This window comes from Panthera tigris, chromosome B4 (assembly GCF_018350195.1).
Source record: "Panthera tigris isolate Pti1 chromosome B4, P.tigris_Pti1_mat1.1, whole genome shotgun sequence".
Taxonomy (NCBI): Eukaryota; Metazoa; Chordata; class Mammalia; order Carnivora; family Felidae; genus Panthera; species Panthera tigris.
Window position 1 is genome coordinate 124564306 of NC_056666.1, and position 27985 is coordinate 124592290.

Genomic DNA, 27985 nt, shown 5'->3' on the forward strand with positions numbered 1-27985 from the left:
GAACCTGGAGGCAGCCACCGGGGGGCCTGAGATGGAGAAGCACTCATACATACAGGTAGAACTGGCCCCAGTCCTTGTCACTAAGGCCCGTTTCTTCCCTGCTCCAAACTAATAACTGCTGTAACTATTTCCCTCTGATTCAAAGCTGCCTCGTTTCCATTTGATTTCACAGGGTTTCAAACAAGGAAAGGAAATACAATGTGATTCCTGCCCCCCATGTACTACCTATCGCCCCGATTACAGTGATTACTTCATAGGCAAACACGAATGTGTCCCAAGTGGTCCAATCAGGCCTATCCCCAGGATCACTTTTTCCACGCGGGAGTTAACATGGTAACATGCAAGACTGGAGCCCATTCAGTGCCTACCTGAAACTCGGGCCAATGTAAAAGACAGAGTCTAGACCTGAAGAAATAGACTAAGACCAGGTCCTGGAAAACTCATTTGAATGCCTAGATCCACGTGTACCTATCTTTGAAGTCAAGTGGTCCTGGATTTTAAGTTACGTTATTCAATAAATGTAGTTTTTTGCTTCAAGCAAGTTGGATTGGGCTTCACTTAACCTCCATGGAAAGAGTCCTGACAAATTAGATGGTCATAAAGAAGGGGAGGCTGTACAGAAATGGAGAATGACATGAGCAAAGACTTAGAGGCAGGGTTATAGGTTTGGGGGCATCTCAAGCATATTCATCAAGACCATAGAAGATAAACGGGGAGGGGGGCACATATAATGAAAAACACTAAGTGATAGTGACTTGGGCTTCACCTGAACTTCTGAGAACCCAAATCCAGAGGCAAAAGGAGGAAAATACATGCCTGGACCCAAAGGCATCTCATAAGCTGGCTGGTCCAGTTACCGTTCTCATTCAGGGAAATCCCTATCGTATGCCAGATGCTGCACATCTGTGGTTCGCATCGTTCCTTTAAAGAATAGCATAGATTCTTCCCCGGGCAAGCCACACATTTTCATTAGCTGTGGTCAGGAGGGAAGCGTGCTCCTTCAGACAAGTTTCAGCTGACAGACTGCTCTGGGGCACGTCTTTCAGGGAAGCTGATTCATCTTCTCTGTCGGCTGGCTGGGGGGGGTGCACACCTGTGTCCTGGGATGACTTCAGAGAGAGGGGAGACAAAAGACCACTTTGGGCTCCAGCTGCCTCTGCAGACACTCCTGCAGCGGGGCGGACACAAGTGCAGCCATGCCTGGTGGGCAGTCAGCACCGGGGCTGTTTACGTTCAGCTCCTGGGAACCACCCCCCCCCCTCCCAATGGGGACTCTTCCCCTGAGTTCTGTCCCAGCCCTCAGCTTGGGTCGGGGGGAGACTGACTGACATCTGGGCTTGATTCGATCCCCCCCTTATCCACCTCTCAGCCATCCACACGCTACTCGTTCTTCAACTATTGCAGAAAGCAAGCTGTTCAGAGATGCTTTGATGGTGGAGTCCCAAACAGGGCTGGAGGTGAAGTCACAGCAGGCCCACGTTTAATCTAGAAGAATTCCGCTAGATGTGGTTGGCGAGAGGGAGAAAAGAGAGACCAAAAGAGAACAATATGTTATGGACGTGACTTGACCTTCCAACCCACTTAGACGGCACCTGCTCCAGAGTGACTTTGAGAAAGCGTGTCATCTGTGCTCTCTGTGTTCATACGCCTCTCATCACCCACAGCCTTGCTTTGCTGACCACAGTTGTCAGAGTAAGTAGAGCTGGCTGCTGTAACAAACAATACCAAATCCAACAGGCATAACACAATGGAAGTCACAGGGTGAAGTGTGTCTGGAGGTGCTCCTTAGTGACTGTCCTCTAAGCAGTGATGATCAGCACCTTCCATCTGTGACACTGCCATATTAAACACTCCAGAGGGAGATGACAGCTGCTGCTGGCTGGATTCCCCAGAAGCAGACTCTGAGGGTGAGATTAGAATGCACGATGTTTATCAGGGAGGGAGGGCTCCTGGGATCAACACTTGTGGAAGGGAGGCAAGATTGGGCAGAGGGAGAAGATGAGCTGCATTGCAGCCCCAAAATAGTCTCCGGGAGCCCAGTGGAGAATTCTGGAACTGGGTGGCCTCCCAGAGATGCCCTGCGTCGGGGCAAGGTGGTTATGCTGTGAAGCCTCGGTGTTACCAGTCGGTGAATGCAGATGAGACCACCCTTCCGCAGCACTCCCAGCAGCTGAGGAATTAAATTTTCACTGCTAAAGAGGGAAGCGGGTGGTGCGTCAGAGCAACCACTGCAGGGGGACTAGAGCAGATGTCCGTGAACTTGTGGTAAATATTTTTTTCCCCAGGTTTTCCCCCTTCTAGTGTTTTTAATTTTAATTCCAGTATAATGTACAGTGTTCTATTAGCTCCAGGTGTACATTAGTGATTCAACACTTCCAAACCACACCCGGTGCTCATCGCAAGTGCCCTCCTTAATCCCCATCACCTATTTCACCCATCCCCCCACCCCACCCCCTGTGTGGTAACAATCAGTTTGTTCTCTATGGTTAAGAGTCTGTTTCTTGGCTTGTCTCTCTCTCTCTCTCCTACTTGTTTTGTTTCTAAAATTCCACAGGTGAGTGAAATCGTATAGTATTTGTCTCTTTCTGACTTACTTCACTAGCATAATACCCTGTAGCTCCATCCACGTCATTGCAAATAGCAAGATTTCACTCTTTTTCTGGCTGAGTAATATTCCATTATATATATAATGGAATATATATATATATATATATATATATATATATATTTCTTTATTCAGCTATCGATGGACACTTGGGCTATTTCCATAATTTGGCTAGTGTAAATATCACTGCTAAACATAGGGGTGCATGTATTCCTTTGAATTAGTGTTTCTGAATTGGGGGGGGTGGTGGTAAATACCCAGTAGCATATTTACTGGATCATAGGGTAGTTTTATTTTTAACTTTTCAAGGGATCTCCATATGGAGATTCTGTTTTCCACAATGGCTGCACCAGTTTGCCTTCCCACCTACAGTGAAAAATGTTCCTTTTTCTCCACCTCCTTGCTAATGCTTGTTTCTTGTGTTGTTGATTTTAGCTATTCTGACAAGTGTGCCGTGATATCTCACTGTGGTTTTGATTTGCACTTCCCTGATGATGAGTGATGTGGAGCATCTTTTCATGTGTCTGTTGGCCACCTGTTTGTCTTCTTTGGAGAAATGTCTGTTCATTTCTTCCGCCCATTTTTTAATTGGGTTATTTCTTTTGGGGTGTTGATTTGTATAAGTTCTTTATATATTTTGGATACTAACCCTTTATCAAATATTTCATTAGCAAATATCTTCTTCCATTCAGTAGGTTGCCTTTTAGTTTTGTTGATTGTTTCCTTCACCGTGCAGAAGCTTTTGATGTGATGTAGTCCCAATAGTTTATTTTTGCTTTTGTTTCCCTTGCCTCAAGAGACACATCTAGAAAAATGTCGCTACAACCAATGTCAGAGATCTTTCTGCCTGTGCTCTTTTCTAGGATTTTTATGGTTCCAGGTGTTTAATCCATTTTGAATTTACTTTTGTATATGGTGTAGGAAAGTGGTCCAGTTTCATTCTTTTGCCTGTGGCTGACCAGTTTTCCCAACACCATTTGTTGAAGACAATTTTTCACATTGGATATTCTTCCTTTTGGTACATATTTTAGGTTTTGCAGGCCATGTGGTCTCTGTCACAACTACTTGTGTCTGCTCTTGTAGCATGAAAACAGCCAGAGGCAATGTGTAAACAAATGAGTGTGGCTGTGTTCCAATAAAACTTTATTTACAAAAACAGGCAGCAGGCCAGACTGGCTTGGGGCCATAATTTGTCAACTCCTGGGCTATCGAATGACAGAAGTATTTAAAATCCAACACTGACAATGACGTAGATCACTCCTGTCCATATTCCATTGGCCAGGACTCAGTCACATGGCCCAATTTCACTGCAAAAGGCTAGGAAATGCAGTCTTCCTGTGAGTCCCAGAAGAAAATCAATGAAATTTGTGAGCATCCAGCCAGACTCTGCCAGTGCGATTCTTGTGTTGAAAGCCATTTTTTAAACATGATACAGACCCGAAATATATTAAAGCGTTCTACATATCTATTACTAAGTAAAGTAGTATCCACTGTACTTCAAAGGAGACTTGGGAGATTTTCAAGAGTTCTTTTCATGGTGTGTGAATTTTGCTCCACGCACCCACTTGGGAACCTAATCCGCCTGTGAACTGTGATTCTACGTCAAGTGAAATGGTGAAGGGCCAAAGAGGCAGGATCTAGATAGACCCAGGTTTAGAGCTCAGTGCTGCCACTAACCAGCTCTGGGTAGCCGGTCTCATTTCCTTCTTGATCCTCAGAGTCTCTTGTTCTAAAACAAGATGCTAATAGGGCCCGCTCCATGTGGTTTTTGCAAGGACAAAAGTGCCACTTAGCAGCTGGCACATAGTAAGTACTCAACAAATGGGAAAGACCATCATCAGTTCTTCATTAAGAAAGGGGGCATATAATATAGGCGATCAAAGTCTGCTGGGTGACGAGAGGCAAGTTTGTGCGTCTCCCCAAACCTGTTATTACATTTGTAAAATAATCAGACAGTCCCCCTAGGTGTGAAGTTGGGATGAGTAGGAATTTCTGTGACTCTGACAATTAAAAATAAATACAAAATGGTAGTAATACTTACCTGACAGGGTTGTTGTTGGGAAGATAAAGCTTACGTCCATAAGAATGCCTTGAGGGCAGAAATATGCCAGGCAATATAGTAGGTTCTGGGGAAACAGGCATGAATAAGTTGTTTTATTGGTTATCTATTGCCACAGAACTCATTAATTTAAAACAACAGTTTAAGTGCCACAATTCTGTGGGTTGGCCAGGTGGTTCTTTGACTAGTTTCGCTTGGGCTCACTTACGCAGCTTCACTTAGCTGGTGGCTTGGTTGTGGATTGTGCTCAGCAGGGACATCTGGGAAGGCTGTGTTCCATGAGAGCAAGCACAAGCCTGGAACAAGCTTCTGATTACATCATGATTGCTGACATCGCATTGGCCACCACAAGTCACATGGCCATCATGTGAAAGGGAACCACATGAGGGCATGGATACCAGAGGAGGAATTCATCTGGGACCGTTATTGTAAAAATTTACCACAAGTACCTTATATGCTCTTAAGAAAGCTGCCATGAAATGTCCATCTTGCTCCAGTAGACTCATTATTTTCCACAGCCCATCCTCCCTGACATCTCTAAAGGAAGCATTGGTAAAAGAACCACCTAGTGAGCTTGCATAAAATTGCGTAAGTCAGAGAAAGACAAATACATGACTTCACTCATGTGAGGACTTTAAGAGACAAAACAGACGGACATAAGGGAAAGGCAATAAAAATAATATAAAAACAGGGAGGGGGACAAAACAGAAGAGACTCATAAATACGGAGAACAAACAGAGGGCTACTGAAGGGGGTGTGGGAGGGGGGATGGGCTAAATGGGAAGGGGCATTAAGGAATCTACTCCTGAAATCATTGTTGCACTATATGCTAATTTGATGTAAATTAAAAAAAAAAATTGCGTAAGTCAGACTCTCCACCTAGAACATCAGGCATCATAATGTCTATCTCACACCATCAGATCACTCCTATTCAGATCCCATTGGCCAGAACTCAGTCACATGACCCAATACAACTGCCAAGGAGGCTGGGAAATGTGGTCGTCCTGTAAGTCCCAGAACTGAGAAATGGCTCAGCTTTCACAGAGACTCTTACACTGATGTTACTTCTGCCTCCACAGGTTCCTTCACACTCTGGGAAGCTCATAGTAGGATCTTCCTTTACCTGTTGGCATGGCTTGGCTGACAGTGTAGCAACTAGGAGGACGTAGTAGGATCTATGGAGGTTGGACAGTTGCCCAGGCCTCAAGTAGGTTGGGTTCAGGAACATCCAGACATTATACCATGGCCCCAAAGTCCTGGACATGAGCCCCTCAAACAGACACTGGGTGGGACAGCCCTGGAGAGTGTGTCTCTCCTTACGTTCTGGGAAAACAGTGTAGGAAGATAATTGGCTTCACTGTTTTTCTATAAAGGTAGCATGTCATGGAGTCAACTAGGACTTGTCTCCTCTTACCATTACAAAGGACGAGGACCCTTGGTTCTTGGGGGTAACCCCTACGTCTCCAGGGAGTATCCCACATGGAGTTTCTCCTCCACTTATTCTCTACTTCTCTTGTCTCTCTGCGGACCTATAATTCTCTCTTTTTAAGCCATCCCCTGTATAGTATCTCTGCTCTGCTGTTTCCTAGACATGCCAACCCTCCTTAAAGATTAGGGGGGAGGGGTATCTCACAGAATGATGGAATTGAGGGATATGAAGGAAGGCAAGATAATGAAGAGATAGCCAAGCTAAGAAGACTCAAGGGACAGAGAGAAAAGATATTTAATTGGTAGTACCAACAAAATTCGGTGATGTGGGGCTCTTGGCCTATTTCCTACACAAGGCCAGCTTCATAATTTGCAGGCCTCAGTGTAAAATAAAAATGTGGGATCCTACTTAAAATGCAGGAAGAAAATTGCCATCAAAGGTACTAATTGTTGTTTTTTTCTCTTCTTCTACAGTCTCTCTTAGGATTTTTCATGGTACTTTTTATTTTCTATTTATTGTCATTCTAAGTAAAGAAAAATTAAAAATTATAAATTAGTAGCATGAATGTACCATTCACCTTTATACTGCTCACTGTCAATTTTAAAGTTTTTATTTATTTATCTATTTTTGAGAAAGATACAGAGAGCAAGGGGGGGGAGGGGCAGAGAGAGAAGGAGACAGAATCCTAAGTAGGCTCAATGCTGTCAGCCCAGAGCCAATGCAGGACTCAAACTCCCGAACCATAAGATCATGACCTGAGGTGAAATCAAGAGTTGATCACTTAACCAACTGAGCCACCCAGGTGCAATGCCAGGTTGTTGTTTTTTTAATTTTCAAAAATGTTTTATTTCTTTTTGAGAAAGAGACAGAGAGACAGAGTACAAGAGGGGGAGGGACAGAGAGACAGGGAGACACTGAATCTGAAGCAGGCTCCAGGCTCTGAGCTGCAGCACAGAGCCCAATGTGGGGCTAGAACTCATGAACCGTGAGACATGACCTGAGCCGAAGTTGGATGCTTAACCTACTGAGTCACCCAAGCGCCCCCAATGTCAATTTTAAATGCAAATAGAAGAGCATTTAACTCCTATGCATAACCATCAAAGGTGCACAATTCATGCCTCTTACTTGCATACGTACCTCGTACCTCGTTTTTACCACAACAGTAGAAATGCTGCACCAAACTAACTCAGTTACTTTCATTTCTTAAATCACCCATCCTCCACCCAGAATTATGAGTAAGGAAGGAACAGAAGGAAAAGGAATGATAGGTTGCCTATGTTTTCCTTTCCTTCTGTACCTTCATTTTCAGCTTAAGTAAGGATCTGATAGGGTTCCTTGGTTATTTGTGGTTCTTAGAATATCATTGTTTTCCTTCTGTGTTCTAAGAAAGTTGTTTTAAGTGGAAGGTATGGCTTCTGGGGGTTGTCGGTGCCCTCATTTGGCCAATCATAGATGTGCTCACCTTGTGCACCTACATTGTGCTCACTTTGAGAGTCTCACTGAACTCCTACTCACCATGAATCTACTAAAATTTGTGCTGGGGACATGACAACTACTATATGTGAATAGGGGGACAAGGAATGGCAGACATGCAAACTGGGTGTATTTCTTCTGCTCACACACGTGCTTCATTGTCCAATCCAACTTCACTTAATTATTGGGAATTTCAAAATGGCAATAGGAGAGCATTAAACCAAGCTCAGGAGGGCTCATCCTTCTAAGCAAAGAGCTCTGCACATGCCCACGAAGCTGAAATAGGCATTTGGAATTTTCACAGGCACCTCTATCTAAATGCATCCCAAACTGATGTCTTGATCTACCCACTACCACCGCCATCAAATATTCTCCTCATCTCCTCTTCCCATCTCAATGAATGGTTCCACTCTCCACTGTCTTGCTGAAGTCACGCACCTGGTAGACACCTTCCTCTCCCTCACCACCAGCCCCTCTCCTCTACCACATCCAATGCATTGCCAAATCCTATTGATTTTCACCTCCAAAATACACCCCCAATCTGTCCACTTGTATTTATCTCCACTACTCCTAGTGTAAGCCACCATCAACTCTTACTTGGACAACTGTAATTACCTCTTAGTTGGTGTCCCTGCTTCCATTCCTGGCCCTTACAATTCATTTTCCACATGGCTTTCAGAGTGATCAACATAAAATGTGAAAATGAAAGTGTGTCAACCCCTGCTGCTGAAATCCATTCCTTAACTGGCTCCTTCTGATCCTTGAGATCAGAAGTTCAAGTGTTCAAGTGTTCCTTCCTCAGAGAGGCCTTCTTGGGCCCCCAATATAAAGTAGGCCTGCCCTACACCTCCCCCATTCTTCTCTCTCAGAGAACCTGTTCTTTCCCTTTGCCATGCTTATCACCACTCGAAACTATATATTTGTGGGTGTTTCTCGAGCCAGCATATAAATTCAAAGAAGAAAATGCTCTGTTTCATTCACCACCTTATATACCCAGCAACTAGCACAGTACTTGGTCCTTGGTGGGAACTCAAACCTTTTTTTTAAGGAATGAATGAATGGACTCATGAGGTCAAGGAGAAGGAAGAGCCTAGGCTACCTCCCAGACCTCTGGCTAAAGAGGACAGGGAGCTAGTGGTGGCACACAGAGGAAGGAGCGGTTCTGAGGGGAAAATAATCAATTTGGCAAGAGAATGAGCTGATGTAGGTGAAATTGTCTTATAAGCTATAGATATCATAAATGCGCAGTAGGAAGTAACAGAAGGCAGTTCCTGTTGGTGTGAATTGAGGTGAACATATCATCAAAACCAGTGTACTTTAAGAGTAAATGGGACACTAGAAATAATTATGTTTGGGTAATAGGATAAGCCAAGACTAGCCAGGCAACAGGACGTATGGTCACCCTAGGAACAGATTATAAAGACAAAGACACAGGTCTATGTTATAGGGCCCAAGAGCAAGAGTGCCCTGCTTTGGCCAAGTGCCAATCCCCTAGTTCACTCTACTAGGAGCAGGGGGAAGAAGACCACTTCACAGACATGGTTTCCAGGTAGTACAAGAAGCCAGGTAGATTTGATCTAAAAGAAATCAGTCATAAGATGTTAAGGCATTCCAACTTAACTGGCAAGGCATGATGGCACATTAAATAGGTGGTAGTTGAATGTTTGCAGGCTCCAAGCTGGGAAAGGTAGTCAGGGAAGACTTCCTAGAAGAGTTGCTCCTTGAGAGATTGGTAGACTTTGGACGGAGGCAGACGAACTGGAAGAGTGTTTCAGGAGAAGGGAACACATGAGCAAAGGGCAGGAGGCAGGAAAAATGAAGTTAAGTTGGTCATTCTCATTCATCCTTTGATATTATCACCCCTCACCACCATGTAGCCCATAGTTCCTTATTGTGGAGTCTTTTCTCCAGTAACAATCTGTTCGAGGATTTGAAACCTTGATCCTCATCATCGTCCTGTCCCGTGTGGGTGAGCAACCAGAGCAGCTGACCGTAACTGGTGTCATCTACGGGGTCCGGGGGTCCGGACCTGGGACTGACTAATTAATGAAGCCATTTTAGGAGAAGCTGTTTTTTGACCAAGATGTCTATAACAGAGTTTTTCCAATCATGTGTGAGTGGGTCAACCAGTAACTTTTTTTTTTTTTTTTAGTAATATAAAATAGAGTGGAAGAGAACATTCCAGAATTTATTACAAAAGTAAGGGTAAATATTGCTTTGTAAAACTTTTGTTTCAGTCACATTCACATGGATGTATGGGTCATGCTCACAAATATTTAAGAACACTGCCTGAGTCAGAGCCTTTTTATTACCTCCTCCTCCCGAAGAAATGGCTCCTTGGGAGAAAGCGGGCTGGAGGTCTGTGATGGTAACTGGATGCTTTCCTAAGATTCAAAATGCAGACAGAAGAGAATGCTCCAGCTTTTGGATTTTGCATTCTAAAAAGGAGCCAGAAAAGCATGTCATGGTAAATTATAAAGTGCTTCTGTTACCTTCCTTTCCTTCTCCACCTCCTACCCTCCTTCTATCCATTAATAGGTTCATCAGTGTGGACCAGACAAAACAGAGATGACACAGGCTGCCATGTAATACTGACGCATGGAGTGGACACAGTGACTGATCATGACCCTTAACCGTCTCTCTAAGATACAAAATGACCAGACCTCCCTCCCGTCCATGAACAGATCAACGCTAATCCTCAGACAGCCATGCCAAGCCTTTGGGTTTCCCAGGTTGCTCAGGGTGAGCCAGAGACTGATAAGCAAGCTAAGCAAATTCCCAGGGTTCCAGCTACTAGGTCAAGTTCCTAAGAGCCAACGGATCCTGCTGTACTCTTCCCCACCCATGGAACATTGCAGCTCGGGTCACTGCACAGGCCGCTGAACAAATGCCCAGTTGGCCCGTGAGCCACGCCTTGATCGCTTCACTGTGGGAGGTCAGTTTCCTTTTCCCCCAAGAATCCAACATTGAACTTCCCAGTCCGTCTTTTCTCATTATATAAGCCAGCTGTTTCCTGCAGCCGCCTGCTGGGATGAGAACACTGGCCCCAGGACCGGTCTCTCCCGCAGGCCGTGGCTACGGCCTCTGTCCTCGTGGATCTCCATTTCCTCATCTGCAAAATGGGACAGCCCTCCCTTGCCTTCCCACAGGGCCGTGGGGAGGATCTGGTGGCCTGGTTGCCACTTCCTTCCCCTTCTGCGAGCGAGGTGGTGGTCGTATCATAAGCCACTGCTCCTGTCTGCCGTCTTGGGGGAGCCCGAGGGGTGGGGGTGAGAGAGAGGCTGGGGTTGGTGCTCACGCGAAACGCTGACCCAGGGATACCTCCATCGTACTTGGCCCCCGGCCCACCCACAACTTCCCCAGCAATCTTGCCGCTGCCGCACCTTAAAACCACCCAGCAAGAAAAGGGGGAAAGTATTTCTCTCAGTGAAGCCCTCAGGTCCTCCCTCTGAAACCAGAGCTTCGGGGAGAGCAGCGAGTGAGCGGTGACTCAGTGTTTAGTCTGTGGCATTTCGTGTGCGGACGGACTCCGGAGGGTCTAGCTAAGCTCCCAGCGGCTCTAGGAGGGGTCCATGTGGGAACGAAGCACACTCAGAGGGCGGCTGAGCCCGGCACAGCCGAGGCTGAGGGGAGACACCCGTCCAGAGTGAGTGAGGACAGAAAGGTTAAAAGGTAGCCCTGAGTGGGCGAGTTGGGGTCAGGCAGGGGATGGTCTGGGGCCAATCAAGATAGACATCCAGGCGGAAGCTTCTGGAGCCAACGTGAGGCAGCTTGGCAGCCAGAGAGTTTCTTCCCCCCCATGGATCCCTGGCAGGGAATGTCAACAGCGCGGGGTCTCGTCAGGGCCCCACGCGTGACCGAAGCAGGGGAAGAGCTGCCGGCCCACCTCAGGCTTCCGGTCAGACCCCCCACCTCGAGCCCAGTGAGCAGGCAGGGATGGTGCCCCCACATCGCAGCCGCTCCAGACGAGGAGAAACTCACATGAGAAACATCTGCTCCTCTTCATGGGAGTAAAATGGCCTCTGTGTGTGCTTGTCTGTTTCCTCCTCATGCCTCCCCTCTTCGATCTCTCTTTCCTCTTGACTTTTGTAAACATAAAGTGTGGTGCCAGGGCTCGCAAACCAAATCCCAGAGATATTGGGGTGGGTTTGACGTGTCATTTGCTACCGCGAAGGCCTGCTTGCCGGGGGAGACATGTCTGCGAGGAGAGGGAGGGAAGGAACGGGGGGCAGGGAGCACGTCGGAGGTGTGAAAGGAATCCAGGGAACGGGGACGAGCTAGGCTCACACCTTGGAGATGTCACCACCTTCTCAGCCCATGTGCTTAGTGACAGCTGTGGAAGCTTTGCTTGGTCCCGTCCTTATGTGGAAACCTCCTCAGCCCCAGGCCATGCCTTCCACCTGCACCTTATTTCATCCAAAGCCTACTGCCAGGACTCAGCAAGTCATAAATAACGGTAAAATAAAGAACATCCAGTGGACGTTAAATAGTTCAATAAATCAGGCTAACTAGACTTCTTCCTGCTCTCACTGGAGGGACTGGTCACAGCAAAAGCAGCTGTTCCCCACTGGCCACTAGCCACTCCCTGCATGGCCACGCCATGCATTTGGACTAATAACTCGATCAGTTTGGAGCACCCATAATTATTTCCTTCTAACGTTATTGCAAAGTCTAGCTACTCTCTCAGGCTCTGCCTTTTATCTCCTGGCTTCCCATTTCCCAGTTATAGGAGACCAGATATACTCCTGCTGATGGCCCGAATGTCTTCTGAGGAATGTCCTTCTGACTCAGAGACTGAAATGTGAAAAGAGAGTGGTGTCCTGAACACAGAGGTCACTCGCTTACTGGTCTGGATAGGGGGAGATATGACGAGGAACAAAATAGTCCTTGTGTCATAGCAAGAGAGAAGGTGCTTAATCCCCTTCCTTCAGAGCATATCATTTTATCACTGCCTGACATCATAGTTTATGTTTTATATGTATCTTCTTGCTGTTCCACTACAAGGTAAGCTCCGTGAGGGCAGAGACCTTGACTTTTAGGGTTGATTGCTCACTGCTGTATTCCAGTGCCCCAGACATTGCCTGACACATAGTAGGCATTTGGTAACTATTCATCCAATGGATGAATGGTTGAATGGACCTCTCTGATCAGATTGGATCATGCATGACAAGTAAAATGTCTAACCACACGCACACAATGAGCACAGATATGCACGTGCACCCACACACAGGGGGTAGTGAGGGTTTGTGAGTGAGTATGATAATGATTCTATTAATTCAGACAGTCATGGCAAAAAGCCAAGCTTTTCTGTGCCAGGGATTGTGCTAAGAGTTTATGAGCATTGACTCAGTCAATACTCCCAATGTCTTGTCCTATTTTAAAGCTGATAGAACTTTCAGAGAGATTAAATGACTTGGCAAAGTCAAGACTTAGTTAAGAGCAGACCTGGGACTTGAAATCAGGTCCATCTGCCTATAATGTCCCTACCTCTTAACAGTGATACTTCCTCAAAATCATCTTTTCAGTCAGACACTCATTGTGTTCAGCAAAACACTATTAGATGATTATTATTTGACTTCTCATGGTTGCCTTATCTCCACTACTAAATTAGAACTTCCTAGTGAGGGACTATATCTTATTTCTTTATTACATTCCAAACAAGACCTCGTACTCTGACCTGCACATAGCAGAAACACAATGCGTGTCTATTCCATTAGTTAATTAATATAACCATTGGGTACATAACAAAAGAGAAGTCAACCACAGATGACACCCAAAGAAAGAAAGAAATGATAAGATGAAAGTGTCAAAATGGCCCTACCCGGTGGGAAACCTCTGGTTGCTAGGGTCAAGTTTTATTCCTCTTTATATTTTCAATTGTTCACAAAAGTCTTGGCATCATCTTTGATGCATGAATTAAGAAAAACTGGTTCACAACCTGTGAATTTCAGAGTAGTGGAATTAAAGAGTCTTGAGGGGTGTTTTATCTAGATATTCAAAGGCTTTGATGGATAAGCACCTATTATGATGCCCAACATACAGAAAATACTCAAACACCTTGTTGAATGAATCAGAATGGTATCTGACATAGAGAGAGGATTCAATAACTGGTTGCCAAAATGTACGATTAAATGATTTTTGCTGGTCTAATAAAAATGTCTCCATTTATCTAGTCAGGCACATTTTTGCATTTATTATTTCAGTTAATCCTCATATCAACTCTATGGATCAATAATAATATAGGAAACTAAGGGAATGGCCTGGGAAAGAGGGCCTTCACAATTCCATCTAGGCCTTGTCTGATGTATCACCTGTATTTTACAGGTAAAGAAACTGAGCCTCAGAAAAGTTAAGTAATTTGCTTAAGGTCCCACAGATATAAGGGGTGGATATAGGAATTGAACTGCTTGACTCCGAAAGTTTAGCCATGATGCTTGGTCCTGTCCTGTCGGTTCCTTCTGGCAGAAGTGCTATGTCCTGGCATCATAATAGTCCTGGGAAACCCCTAAGCCAGCTACTGGAAAGAACTTCAGATACATGGCAGTGGCTTAAGGTGGCCCTCAGTCTTCTGACTTCCCCAGTATTCCACAGCCAGAGTCCTCCCTGCTCTCCCTCCTTGGCAGTAACAACTTCAAAGCATGGGAAAGAACACACAACAATTGAGGGCTCTTGGCCCAGTGAGGTGTCCAGTATCCAAGTTCTTTGCTTTTGTTATGTAATTTAGGTCTCTCGAAAACATATGAAGTGGATATTGATCTTATTCCCATTTTATGGAGGAAAATACTGAGGCTTAGGGAGGTTAAGATATATGTCTAAGTTCACACAGCTGGTAAGTGGCAGAGCTGAGTTCAAACTCAGGTCATCTGGCTTCCCAAACTCTTAAGCACCATGACTGCTTTATTTACATTTATGGTGTTTAGAAACTACCAGTTAAGACATTACTGTTGATATAATAATTATAATCATGGCAATCATGTAGTTACTTATTGTTTGCAAGGCATTTCAAAGTGTATTCTTCATCTGATCCCTCTGCTAGTGTTATGGAATGAGTAAAATGCCACATTTTACTGATAAGAACCTGAGGCTAATGCAGGGAAACAACTAAAGAACTGGGAATTTGAACCCAGGCCTGGATGATTCCAACAACTGGATAACACCAACACCCTCCTGGTATCCCTGTCCTTACCCTTAAATTTCCTGGCATTCTTATTTTGACGTTGCCCTTGCCCTTGAAGTTGTACTACACACCTCATCTGCTCTCCATGTCTTGTACTGTATATTTCTTGGGAACTACAGTCAGGAAGATTACAGGGAAATACAAAGACTTGATGTTGATGCCTCAACCCTCTACCTTCTACTGCACCGATCAGCCCTGGTTGTCTGCCCTGTCCCACAAAACTATTAGGGCTCTGCTCTCACAAGGACTTTAAAATAGATGGACGCTGGGGCGCCTGGGTGGCGCAGTCGGTTAAGCGTCCGACTTCAGCCAGGTCACGATCTCGCGGTCCGTGAGTTCGAGCCCCGCGTCAGGCTCTGGGCTGATGGCTCGGAGCCTGGAGCCTATTTCCGATTCTGTGTCTCCCTCTCTCTCTGCCCCTCCCCCGTTCATGCTCTGTCTCTCTCTGTCCCAAAAATAAATAAAAAACGTTGAAAAAAAAATGTTTAAAAATAAATAAATAAATAAATAAATAAATAGATGGACGTTGGAAGGATGCTCCTGTTCCACCAGAATGCATTTGGTTAGAAAAAATGTGATATGGGGTACCGTCTCATTAACGAGCAGAATGGCTTCATCAAGTAGGATCTGAAATCATCCCTTTAAGCAACTACTAACCAACAGAAATAGAGGTAAATATATGTGCAGAGTAAGAAGTGCAGATGTTAAGTGGAATGCCCTTTAGCATGTAGGTTTAGACCCTTTCAAATTATGTTACAAAATCTATAAAAACCTGTTGGAAAATGAGTAATTCAAAGAGATGCCTCTGGGTGTTTTCCAGGATAAGCAAGTTTTGTTGTTATCATTAGAATCAACATTGTCAGAGCGAGTCTTACACATTAATTGAACTAGCAAATGCTTCTGAGTATAATTTTAGCAATCAACGAATTATATTAATAACCCTTAATGTCTGTATGAATTTATGGCATGCAATATTTTTTCACATATAATGTACTGTTTTGTCCTTACCCCAACCATTGAGATCTTTCCATTTAGATAGAAGAAAACGAAGGTTCAGATCTGAGATCCCCTGAATTCAAATTCATTGTTTTTATTTTTCTATTACTCTTAAATATAATAATAATAATAATAATAATAATAATAATAGAAATTAAGGGAATGGCCCGGGAAAAGCGATATTCTTTCCCACCCTTACAGTTCTGCCTGGGTCTTGCCTGATGTATTGTTCTTCTTGTATTTGACTAAGGATGATGAAAAATGAGTTAAATAGATGTGATTCCTCCCTTCTGGATGATTACATTTCGATAAGGCAATAGTGATGCCCATCTAAAGAGTATGTATTTCTTCATTCATCAAATACAAGGACATGGGGCTTTGCTGGCACCTAAGGAGGTCTTGTGAAAATTACAAAAAGGCTCTTCACCTTCTGAGAGGATGTGACCCCAGATAAAGACACAACTACCAACCAGCAGAGCACTGGTCAAAATTTTAGCCCCCACTTGTCCCTCAAGCTAGATACCTTTGTCTAGTGTACAAATTTCACAACCAGAGGCAGAGACTCACATTCTAGAGGAGGAGGAGAATATATATATAAATAGATCATTACAGTGATGCAACAAATTTCATTTAAAAATTTTTGAAAAAGACACTACAAGAGAATAAACTAGGAGTTCCATTCAGAATTTTACTTTCATACTCTTGCTGAGGTTTGAGAAAGCCCAACTAGTGATGTCCTTTTTTCCCTTCCTCAGAACCAATTGGAAGATAAAATTTAGAAATAAGCTGTTATCAGAGACTTTAGGTTGATGGATAAGTAGACTTCTTCGTACTAAAACCCCAGAATCAGACTAATTTACCCATCTGGTCAGTTGCAAACAGTTTCAGATTTTCACTGCATACCACCCACCTGGACCCACCCTGGGGCCTAGCCATGCCAAACTCAATTTTTGGAGAAGGCCAGCAGAATGTGTGCTTCCTGCAAAGTGAATTATATGCCAGAGAAAGAGGGAAGAAAAGGTGGAGACTCTCATTCCCAGTCACCTATCCTAAATTCACAATTTCAAACATTTGAAAGGCTGGGAGCTCTAACAGAGCTTCTCCTCCATGGAAAGAAACACCAGACGTGAGGAAGAACTCCCAGTCTACCCACTTCCCATTTAATGAACAGAATGATGTATTCATTCCTATTCCCAGAACCGGACCACAAGCAGGGGCCATAGCTGTGCCACTTTCCATTTTATCTCTGTGGTACCTAGTAGGAACTCATTAAACATCCGTTGAAAAAAATGTGTTGACTGAAATGATCAGAAAGGCTTCCAGAAAGGAAATAACATCTGGGTTGAGCCTTAAAGAATCAGTAACCAAGAAACATCAGTGATTAAGGGGATTTGGAAGTCGTTCAATAGGGTCACAAGATTTTGTGAAAAGGGGAAGATTGGAGGCAGCACGGGAGAAAGCGGGTCATAAAATGCCTTGTGTGCCAATCAAGCAAGTATTGGAATACAAAGAAAAATAAACAAGGATGAACCATAGATGAATGTAGTAAGGTCTGGGTTCACATGATAGTAGATGTGACCTTATGGGTATGCCTTCTCCAGACCTCCTATTCAAATACCCATGGAGATGCTCCAAAAGGTAAAAACATCTTCAACAGGGTGAGCAAGATAAGGAAGCATAGTAAAGTGCATGGTTTCTGGAAGCGATACATATGGCAAAAATTTTGAGAAGAAACTAGAGCAAGGTAGGGAGTCAGAAGTGCTAAGTTGTTGGATGGTGGGGGTGGAGCAGGTCGTAACTCTTTCCAGAGTGTTTAGGGTAGGCCTGCCTGAGGAGGTGGCATTTGAGGAAAGATCTGAAGGAGCCGTGGGAATGAGTATCTAGGGGAAGTGTGCCAGGCAGAGGAACAGCCAGGGCCAAGGGCCTCCGGCAGGGTGCACCTAGACATTCCAGGAACAACACAAGGTCCAGGGTGGTTGGTGTGGAGAGGGCAAGGGGCGGGTGGGAGGAGATGAAGAAACGGGGCAAAAAGGGATGTCACCACAGAGGCCTTGAGGACACTTGAAAGACCTTTGACTCTTCCCGTGCAGGAAACTGGAGACTTTGGGGTTTTAGTAGATAAGGGTGTGATGTGACTAAGTCTCTAAAAGGGTCACTCGGATGCTGTATTGAGGCGAGACCATGGGGGGACCAAGGATGGGAGCAGGGAACCAGTGTAGGGAGCTATCACAGTAATCCAGCTCAGAGAAGGCGGTGGTTTGGACCACGGTGAAAGACGGGAGATGGGCTTATTCTGAACCTATTTTGAAGGGACAGTCAGCAGGATCTCCTGATGGATTGCTTAGAGGTGTGACCGCAGGGTCAAGGATGATAACACCATTTGTGGCCTGAAAAACCAGAGGGGTAGAATTGCTGTCAAATGACTAAGTTTGGGAAGACTTTGAGGGAACAGGTTTAGGGGATAAAAATGTAGTGAAGTTTTGACACGCTGAGTTTGAGACATCCATCAAACATACAAATGGAGATGTTGGGTCTGCAGCTGGACATTTGAGTAAGGAGTTCAGGTGAGAGATGCCTGGGATGGAAGTTTCAGTTTCAGAGTTTTCAGCATGTGAGTGGCATTGAGAACCATGAAGCTGGATGGGATTATCAGGGGAATGAGTGTAATCCAGAAGACCAAGTCCAATTCTCAGAGCTCTCCAACAGTAGCAGAGGAGGGAATAGCAGGGGAAACAGGGAGGGAGACGCCAGAGAAACAGTAAAACCAAGAAGGTGGTACTCTGGAAGCCAAGGGAGGAAGTAAATCGAGAAGGAGAAAGTGATCATCTGTGTAACATGCAGCTAATAGGCCAAGTAAGATAAGGACTAAGAAATGACCCTTGGATATGGTCTCAGGTTAGGCAATGGGGACCCCAACCACAGTACTTTCAGCGGAACAATGGGGCAGATCAGAATGGCCTTAAGAGAAAGTGGGAGAAGAGGAAGTGGACACAGAGTATAGACACCTCTTAGAAGGAATACAGCTGCAAAGGGAATCAAAGAGTAGAAAGGCTTTGGAAGAGCAGAATCATGGGAAGTTCATTTGTTTTTAAGACGTAAGGGATAACAGCACATGTGCATGTTTGCGGATTTGATCTAGCAAAGAGCAAAGATTGATAAAGTAGGGAAAGAGGGGAGAATCATTGGAGATACTGTCGAGTGATTGGTTTTAGATTAAAGCCTGCGTAGCACATTTAGTGTAAAGAAAGGGCTGGCAAAGAAGGTGGGACAGACACTTCTATGGCATGGACAGCAGGGCAGGTTGGTCATGGAGTAAAGGGCTGGGGGTGAATGGGGACACTAGCTAAATATATTACGGTATTTCTGAATAACCAGTGTACGTATTTAAATTGAAAGTCCAAAACTATAATAAAAACTAAGATGTATATGGCTTTACAAAAATATACAATATTGACGGTGATGACAAGAAGAAGCTGGCTCTATAACTCAAATTTAAACTTTAAAAAAACTAGGAAATACGTGGTAAAGGGAGGCAGAAGGTGAAAAGATAAACAAAACTCCTCATGGATTCAGGGATTAAAAGCAATGGACCCTCAACTCTGATAATTAGAGAAATATGGATTTCAAGCATATTTTATAATTTCAGAGATAACAAAATCTGTAGTAGAATGTAAAATAAGTATTTGAAATTTGGATGCCCTAAAATCCAAGAAGTCTGATCACTTTTCCCTATAAGCCACATGGGACAGGCCAAAGCCACGCCCAGAATGAGGCCCCAGGAGTTTGAAGGCTCTGCCGGAGAAGCAGGAAGTAAGTAGCTAAGCAGCTTACTTCACTTTTATGTTTCCTTCCAGGGGATTTGAATTATTTGTGAGATTTGCAAATTTGAAGGCAAGCAAAACCCCCCACATATCCATTGAGCAAACAAGGACAGGTTCTGTCACCTGTAGCCATCATCAGTGTCATATAGATTATAATCTTGGGGCATCTGCTGAGTTTGGCTGCAGGAAGGTCTCTGCTCCTTCTTAAAGACAGTAAGAAGCCCACATTCCTCTTCTCTGCATTCTCAGAGAGCCCTGCTCCACCCACCCTCCCTTCCTCTCCTTCTCCCCAACTGCTATCCTTCCCTACACACACACACACACACACACACACACACACACACACACACAGAGCCCCACTCCTTCCCAACACACAAGCAGCTGGGTTCTCAAGATTGGAATGATACGAGGTCTATTTATTTTGGGTTAAGAAGAAAATGTTTACAATTCACAAAGTCAATGAATGGTTTCCTAGCAACTTCTTGTACAACTATTGTGAAATAATATTCCCTTTCTTTCTTTCTCTCTCTCTCTCTCTCCTTTTCTCCCTCTCATATCCTCTTCCTGACCACCAAGGATTCTTTTTTTTTTCTGTTTTAAATAACAGAACACATTGAGGGTTTTATAAAAACTGGGAATCTTTCTGTAGGAAATACATGTAAATATGTACATATTCGCTCACAATTCAATTGTGATGTACTCAATTCCATTCACGATTCAAGGAGTTCATGGAATTCCTGAAACCTACCCGGTTAATAACCCTGTCCTACACACAGGTAGCATAACATTCATTTTCCATCCCTCTCATCCAGACAAGGAAAAAACAAAACAACAGCACGTGGTTATCCCTGCAAAAATATGATGGACTCCACTCACTTCGGAATATTTCTTCCACCCTTCCCCAACATTATTCGTTCAAACCCCAAAGCATCAGTGCTCCTGCCCAGAGGGATCTGATCTGCCTGCTTCTGCCTGCATTCCCCCCGCCAGCAAGCATTTGGGAAATGGGAACATACCTTATGATGGCCTGAGGAGAATGCCATTAACATAGGCAACTCGAAAGCCTTCCAAACCCAATAAAAATGGCATCAGTGGTCTCCTCACCCGGCTCCATTTCACAGGCTCATCACCACTGGGTGTTGACCATCTGTGAGTGCCCAAGAGCCAAGGCCAAGTGCAGAGGCTGTACTGCCCTGGACCCTTAACAGAGCCCAAAGTTGACTTCATTGCGTCATGAGGCCCCAGGGGCCTTTTAAATGTCAGCTTAGATCCTTGGTCACATCAGTGTCACCAAGTTGGAACATCTTGATCAAATCCTTTACAAAATGAAAAACACATTGAATAAAAGAAGATATTAACAATTGTCTTGCCCTGAATATTCTTCTTTAGTTCTCCTCAGAAACAACCTTCTGAAATATCACTTCAAGGAGCCAATATGGCATGAGGATTAAACAGGTAGCCTCTAGGGGCGCCTGGGTGGCGCAGTCGGTTAAGCGTCCGACTTCAGCCAGGTCACGATCTCGCGGTCCGTGAGTTCGAGCCCCGCGTCAGGCTCTGGGCTGATGGCTCGGAGCCTGGAGCCTGTTTCCGATTCTGTGTCTCCCTCTCTCTCTGCCCCTCCCCCGTTCATGCTCTGTCTCTCTCTGTCCCAAAAATAAATAAAAAACGTTGAAAAAAAAATTTAAAAAAAAAAAAACAGGTAGCCTCTAGAGTCAGAGTAACCTGGTTGGAAACCCATTGCCACCACATATCGGCTGTGTGACTTTGGACATGTTTTTTATCTCTCTGTGCCTCAGTTCCGTCTGTAAAAGGAGACCAATAATGTTGAAAAAAACCTCTGGTATAGGGTTGTCATGTGGATTAAATGAGTCACTATGTAGAAGACACTTGAAACAACATCTGGCGATAGGAAGTGCTCAATAAATATAAGCCACCACCACTCTTCCCATTTTACAGATTAGAAACTAAAGCTCAGAGGGCAAAGTGACTCTCTCAAGATCACACCCCTAAGCTACATCTCTAGCAAGTGATTCTAAGGACTGGGGTCACAGCCAATCTGTGATGCTTCCAATCTTCCTTGAACACCAAACCTTCAAAACGATTGCCTTTTTAAAATCAGTCTTTGTGACACTGCATCATTCCTGTGATAGTCCTGCCCAAAATGCAAACCTGCGTCTTACTATAAGGAAACATCACACAACCCAAATTGAGGGCCATTCTTTAAAAACAACTGGCCCATACTCTTGAAATATGTCAAGGTCATGAAAGACAAAACGTGAGGGCTATTCCATATGGAAGGAAACTAAAGAGACATAACAATCAAGTTTAACACACAGTCCTGGATTGGACCCAGAACCAGAAAAAAAATTTTTTTTTGCTACTAAGGATGTTATTAGGTCAATCGGCTAAATTTGAATAAGGTATGCAGGTTAGATACAGCATTATATCAACATAAATCGCCTGATTTTGGTCATTGTAAGAGAATGTCCTTGTCACTTAAGAAAATATACATTGAAGTATTTCAAGATAAAAGGACACCGTGTCCACAACTCCCTTTCAAGCAGTTCAGAAAAAAAAAAAAAAAAAAAAAATATATATATATATATATACACATATACATATATATACATACATACACACACGCACACACATGGGGCGTGGGGGGAGAATGACAAAATAAATGTGGCAAAACGGCAACATTTGGGGAATCTAGAAGAAGAATATGAGGGAATCTTTGTGCTATTCTTGCAACTTTTCTCTAGATCTGGAATTACTTCAAAATAAAAACATTTTGGAAAAAGAAACACAAAGAACCAATCTTCTCCCTGCCAGTGATTGCCCCTGAGCATACAAAGTGTGGGGTAGAATTTCTCTGCGGCCTCACCTACAGATACAGCTTCATTCCAGAGAAGACTTCCTTGTTGATGTTAACACAGTTGATTTGTTTTTCCAAGAGAAGATACTCCACCACCACCCATTGGACCCTTATAAAAAGAGAGACATTTCAAAATTAGAAGGCATTATTCTCTCTTGTCCAAGAGGATGTAGCAATTTCTCACTCCTTTTCCCCACTCCTGAAAACTGTCCATGGTTACACTCATCACTCGACACCCACTGACAAAACCCTTTTTTGTCTGCCAGATTTTCACAGGCTTCTAAAGAATGCGGCGAATTTGCCCTGCCTGACTGTGGTTCATTTGTGCAAAATTCCTCAACCCCCTTTTCCATTCACACTTTCATCGTCCGTGCCCTTTTGTCCCATAGGCCCCTTAAAAACAGCACCACAGAGTGAGTGGATGGTCAGGGCCAGGGGGGAGGCCGCAGGCCGCTGAGTCAGCAACGGTAAGCACCTACTGGCTACTGCCAACTGAGCCAGCCGGGAAGGAGGCAAGCCTGGCCCGCCCTCACAGAGCTTCCACTGGGCAAGGGAAGTGGAACCAAAGTTTGGGGGGTGTTGCCGAAGGGAGATGCAAGGTGCTGGGGGCGGGGGGGAGCTGTAGAAAGGGAGCCGACTTATCCTGCCCAGGTCAAGGGAAATCCTGTGCCATGGATCAGGGGGAGTTGGGTGGGGAGTGGGGAGCAAAAAGAGTGTTTTCCACTCATAAGAATAAACACCTGTACTTTTTTTGGAAACAAAACAGCACCAGGGGTAGAAAAAAGAGTGAGTGATTCTTCCTTATCTTTTCACCCACGGGGATACCTATTCTCAAACTCCGTGTGCACTTCCCCTCCTACCTCCCTGCCACCTGGGGTCACCTGGCCACACCCAAAGCTGGATGGCCAGTGGAAGGAGAGCACTTTGACTGGCACTCACCAATCATGATTCATCCCAGGGCTGGGTAAGGGCTCAGCCTCTCCAGAACAGCACAGCCACCATAACGCAAAGCCAAGCTGTTCTCCCGGTGGTGGGTAAGGTAGCCCTGGGGCTGCTGGGTAGGAAACCAAGGTATCTGCCTCGTCCTAAGCCAATGTCTCCAGCCTTCCCTCACAACTCAGACAATCCGGTTTTGCATACAGCCTCAGGGCAGTGGTCCTCCAACCTAAACACGCATCATTATCACTCGGAGACAGAAGCTTCTGTGCTTGGCATCCTTCCAGATTTTGCCCTACGTACCACTTTATCAGCTATTCATTTGTATCTTTTATAATGAAATGGTATCATAAGTATAGCCCTTTCTTAAGTTCTGTTAGGTCATTCTAGTGAACTATCAACTGGGAGAAGGCACAGGGGTCATGGGAACCCCCACTTGTGGCTGGCATTGAAGAAAGGGCAGCCTTGGTGGGGAGCTTGCCCTTTAACTAATGGATCTGATGCTAACTCTGGGTGGTTAGGGACAGAATTGAATTGAATTGTGGGACACACACTTGTCAGAGATCTGGTGTAGGAATGCACTCATTTAATCCTTATATATATCACATTATCATCATTGTCCCCAGTTTAGAGACGAGGAACAGACTGACAGGGTCCCACATTCCCATGGTCACATAGGAAGCAGTGGAGTCCAAACCGAAACTCAGATGGGGGTCTCTAGAACCTGAGCTCTAAATCCAGGTGACAGCTGAACACAAGGCCAGGGGTACCACGTACCTGTTGCATATGTGAACGTTGCTCCGGTGTTGCACCACGTGGAGCCCCGTAATCACCAACCCAGTCCGGGTTAGACTCGTTCGGTCATGAATCACCTGGGGCATTTGTTAAAAATAGGGATTCCCAAGGCCCTTCCCCTGAGGACTCTGATTCAGTACGTTTGGGGTGAGCCCTGGGAACTTTTATTTTTAACAGGCTCCCCAGACGGTTCTGACCACCTGGCAAGTTTGGCAAACGTGGTGCTGTGCCACTCTTAGCAGCCTCCTTCCCCAGCTGCACGGGAGGGCCAAAGAACCTGCCTTGCTGCCACCCAGTATTTGTCTGAGTACCTGACACGTCCCTATACAGAGATCCTAAGAGCTGGATATGGTCTCCTCCAGTCTCCACACGTGGCTCAGTCTTCCACGTGGAGGAATTTTAACCAATTAGGCAGTACGAAACCAACGCGACACGGCCAAAGCCAAGCCCATCCACAGCCCCACTCCTGCTTCCTGCTCTTCCTCCTGTGTTCTCCAAGTCAGCAAATGACCCGCCATCCACCTAGACGTCAGGGCCACGAATCCGTGGCACATCCTTCCTGCACTTTCTCCTTCACTCCTCCACTCCTGGTCACCGTTTTCTAGCCATTTCTTCCTCCTTTGTGATACAAACCAGCTCGTCCTCTTCTTCCTTCCGCTGGAGGACACCCCACTCTATTTTTCCCCCAGACCTGCTTACTCACCAGGCTTTCCGTCCTCGTCCTTCACACCCACCCCATACATGCACCCTCTGGAGGCAGACTGTATACTCCAAAGATGATTACGACAACATCTCCCATTTCACATGCTCTTCTAGAATCTTCTCACTATTCCAAAAGAGGTAGGGTCTAATGTCCCTTCTCTTGAGCATAGGTACATTTTTGTGACTATTTCAATCAAGAGAGTATGCAGAAGCGATGTTACCTGACTTCTGAGGCGACTTCCTGGTGGTGACTCAGATACCCCTTTGCCCACTGTGACTGACACTCACTCTTGAGACCTTCAGTCTCCACCTGTGCCTCCGTGTCGGCAATCAACTGCCCTGAGACTGCCGAGCCAGGAAAGAAGCCCAAATTTGCCCACACTCAGAGACCACATGGAACGGCCCCGAGGCTACGTGAAGAGAGATGCCTGACAGGCTCTCAGGGGCTCCAGCCCCTTCGGCCACCATTTGGCTGCAACCACGTGAAAGACCCCAAATCAGAATTGACCAGCTGAGCCCCTTCCCAAATTCCTGACCCAAAGGAATTATGAGAGATGACAAAATCATTGTGGTTTGAAGCCAGAAAGTTTCTGGAGTGGCTTTCGCATGCAGCAGCTGCTAACTGGAACCCTCTTTAATGGACACACAGTGGCCAGAACTATATGAAGCCAGAGAGCAAACTATTTGTTACCACTCAGCATGGATATTGAGAGGAAGTGCTTTTGACAGGGGGATTTCCTCCTCGTTGAATCCTGTCTTAAAAAAAAAAAACAAAAAAACAAAAAAACAACTTGGGCTTGTGCTTTGTCTGGATTTGGGCAGATCTGGGTTCAAAGAAACCACTTTGGCTGGGTTGGTTAGACACCACCCTTCTTGGAAACTGCACTGCATTGAAAGAATGAAGAGAGGCCATGGATGAGGAGGGAGAGGAAAAACACACCAGGCAGAGGCAGTAGTGGGGGGGGAGGGGTCCCTATCTAAGGCAAGAAAAAGAGCAATACGTACTCAGGACTGCAAGAAGGCGAGGGGCCCTTAGACAAGTGCCCACCTTGGAAAACCCTGTTCCAGGGGCTTAAACAATTCAAGGTTTATTTTTCTCATTATATTAGAATCGTGTCCATGAGACGCCCATATGATCTTGGCACTGGACAACATCTGTGCCCACCAGCCAGTCTTCAACTGCCCAAACTCGCAACTGTTTAGGGGCTTTTTCCCAAGTCAGAGCAGGTCACTCTGCCCTCGGGTAGGAGAACCGAAGTGTGCGTTCCACACTGGCTCCCACAGTCCCCTTGAAGGGTGAAGCTCCAGGTGCCCATGAGGGATTGTACTTCATGGCTCACCCTTTATTGCCTTTCTCCCCATCCTTGTCTCCTGTCGCCTCTCCCTTTTCAGCATTTCCTGGGATCACTTACCAAATAAATGACTTGCATTCTGTGAAGCTAATGCGGCAGAAGCAAGATGGGGAATGGCAGGTGCCGATGCTGGAAAAGTAGGCAGGGACCAGAGAGGCAGGGACTTGCTTGAGGACACACAGAAGTTAGAGGCAGCGCTGGAATCGGCCTCGGCCGATTGGGCAGCACATCTATCCATTTCAGGCTGCCCTAAGCTCACTAAGAAGCCAAGAAACAAAATCACAACTTATAATCTTGGTATTTCTTCCTGCAGATGACCTCACCTGAATTCTTACCTCTCATGGCTTCCTCCCACCAAGTAGCACCCACCACAGAGCATTTCTCTGATGCTGAAACCATCAGCAGACCAAAAAGCAACAAAAACAAAGACTCAGTAGGAGCTGGGAGCGCCTTACAAGTATACCCACATCAGTCAGCTCAACGTCAAAGAAACACCCCAAGTCAGACTCTGCCCAGTGTATGCCTCCTCCATGTGCTAGCTGTGTGGCCAAGGACAATTTTCATAACTTCTCTGTGCTTCCTCTGTAAGTACAGATACACTCATAATGCTACCTCGCTGGGTCATTTCACAATAAAATGTACAACATGAACAGGTGCCTAGGTCATGCCTGACCACCGTATATGCTTGAGTAATAGCCAGCCCCTCTCATTCCTCCTACACATTCGCTTTTTCCGAACAGAATGAAAGATCAAGTAGAGGTGTATTGGCCAAATAATGGACTCCATTTGCCTGGCGTTTCTTAGCCTACTAGCTTCACCTGATTATTTCTAGGAGGCTAATACCTCATTACAATAACACTGCACTCTAATACCAGTGGGCCCATAAACAGAGGCCCCACTAAAATAAAACCATTATAATCATGGCTCAGATTTAATCACTGGCTAGTGGGCTCCCCAGTGGTTTGACCAAGAGCCAGGCAATAGTCAAATAATCAAACTGCAGATGCCGGGATAGCAAATCAGCTCAAATTTAAACAGTGGCAGAGACCCAAACTACAGTGGGGAGAAAAGGGGGATGGGGAGGGGGGGAGACGCAGGCTTACACAACGTCGGAATTTCCCTTCCACGGCCTCCCAAGTTAATTGGCCCGTAAAATAACTGGGCTTGTTAATGAATAATAGGCTCGTTCCTGAGAGGCATCTAGGTCAGGCAGTCACTCTGGGCCCGCTGGCTGTTGAGGCTGCTCTTAGAGGTGAAAGGGAGCCCTCTTGAAGACAGAGGCATTATGATCTCCATCCTACTGGTTGCTCACGGGCACTCCGCTGCTTGGAAACAGGACCCTGAGCCATAGAACCAATAATGGGAGGGAAGGAGAGGCAGGTCAGTTTTAGCGGGCTGAAGCTTACACAGTTTGAGTGCCCACTAAAGAAAAATAAGACTGGGCACCTGGGCAGCTCAGTCAGTTAAGCGTCCAACTCTTGATTTCAGCTCGGGTCAGGATCTCACGGTTTGTGAGATCGAGCCCCGCATCAGGCTCTGTGCTGATGGTGTGGAACCTGCTTGGGATTCTCCCTCTCCCTCTCTCTCTCTCTCTCAAAATGAATGAACATTAAAAAAAAAAAGAAGAGACAAATAAGACAAACTATGCATATAAAACATGTTCGACCATTCAATACCACCTTGCATGAAAGAGTGGTCATGCCAACCAACCAACCCAAGGAGAAGTTTGAGGGAGGGGAACTGGAATGGGAAGAGTTAGCAGTCT

At 45.3% G+C, this 27985-nt stretch overlaps 1 long non-coding RNA gene across 3 annotated transcripts; it reads right to left on the reverse strand.

Annotated features, from left to right (window-relative positions):
• Positions 1–557: 557 nt before the first annotated feature.
• Positions 558–27448, reverse strand: LOC122240145. 3 transcript variants are annotated; one of them, XR_006219502.1, is made up of 5 exons: positions 27324–27448; positions 22445–22544; positions 4647–4731; positions 1363–1499; positions 558–1109 (listed from the first exon to the last, which is right to left on the reverse strand). It is a non-coding gene; the product is annotated as an uncharacterized LOC122240145 (long non-coding RNA). The 3 variants fall into 3 exon arrangements; XR_006219501.1 differs by lacking the exons at positions 22445–22544; positions 27324–27448 and adding an exon at positions 5114–5197; XR_006219503.1 differs by lacking the exons at positions 558–1109; positions 1363–1499; positions 4647–4731 and adding exons at positions 9193–9324; positions 9879–10004.
• Positions 27449–27985: the final 537 nt, after the last annotated feature.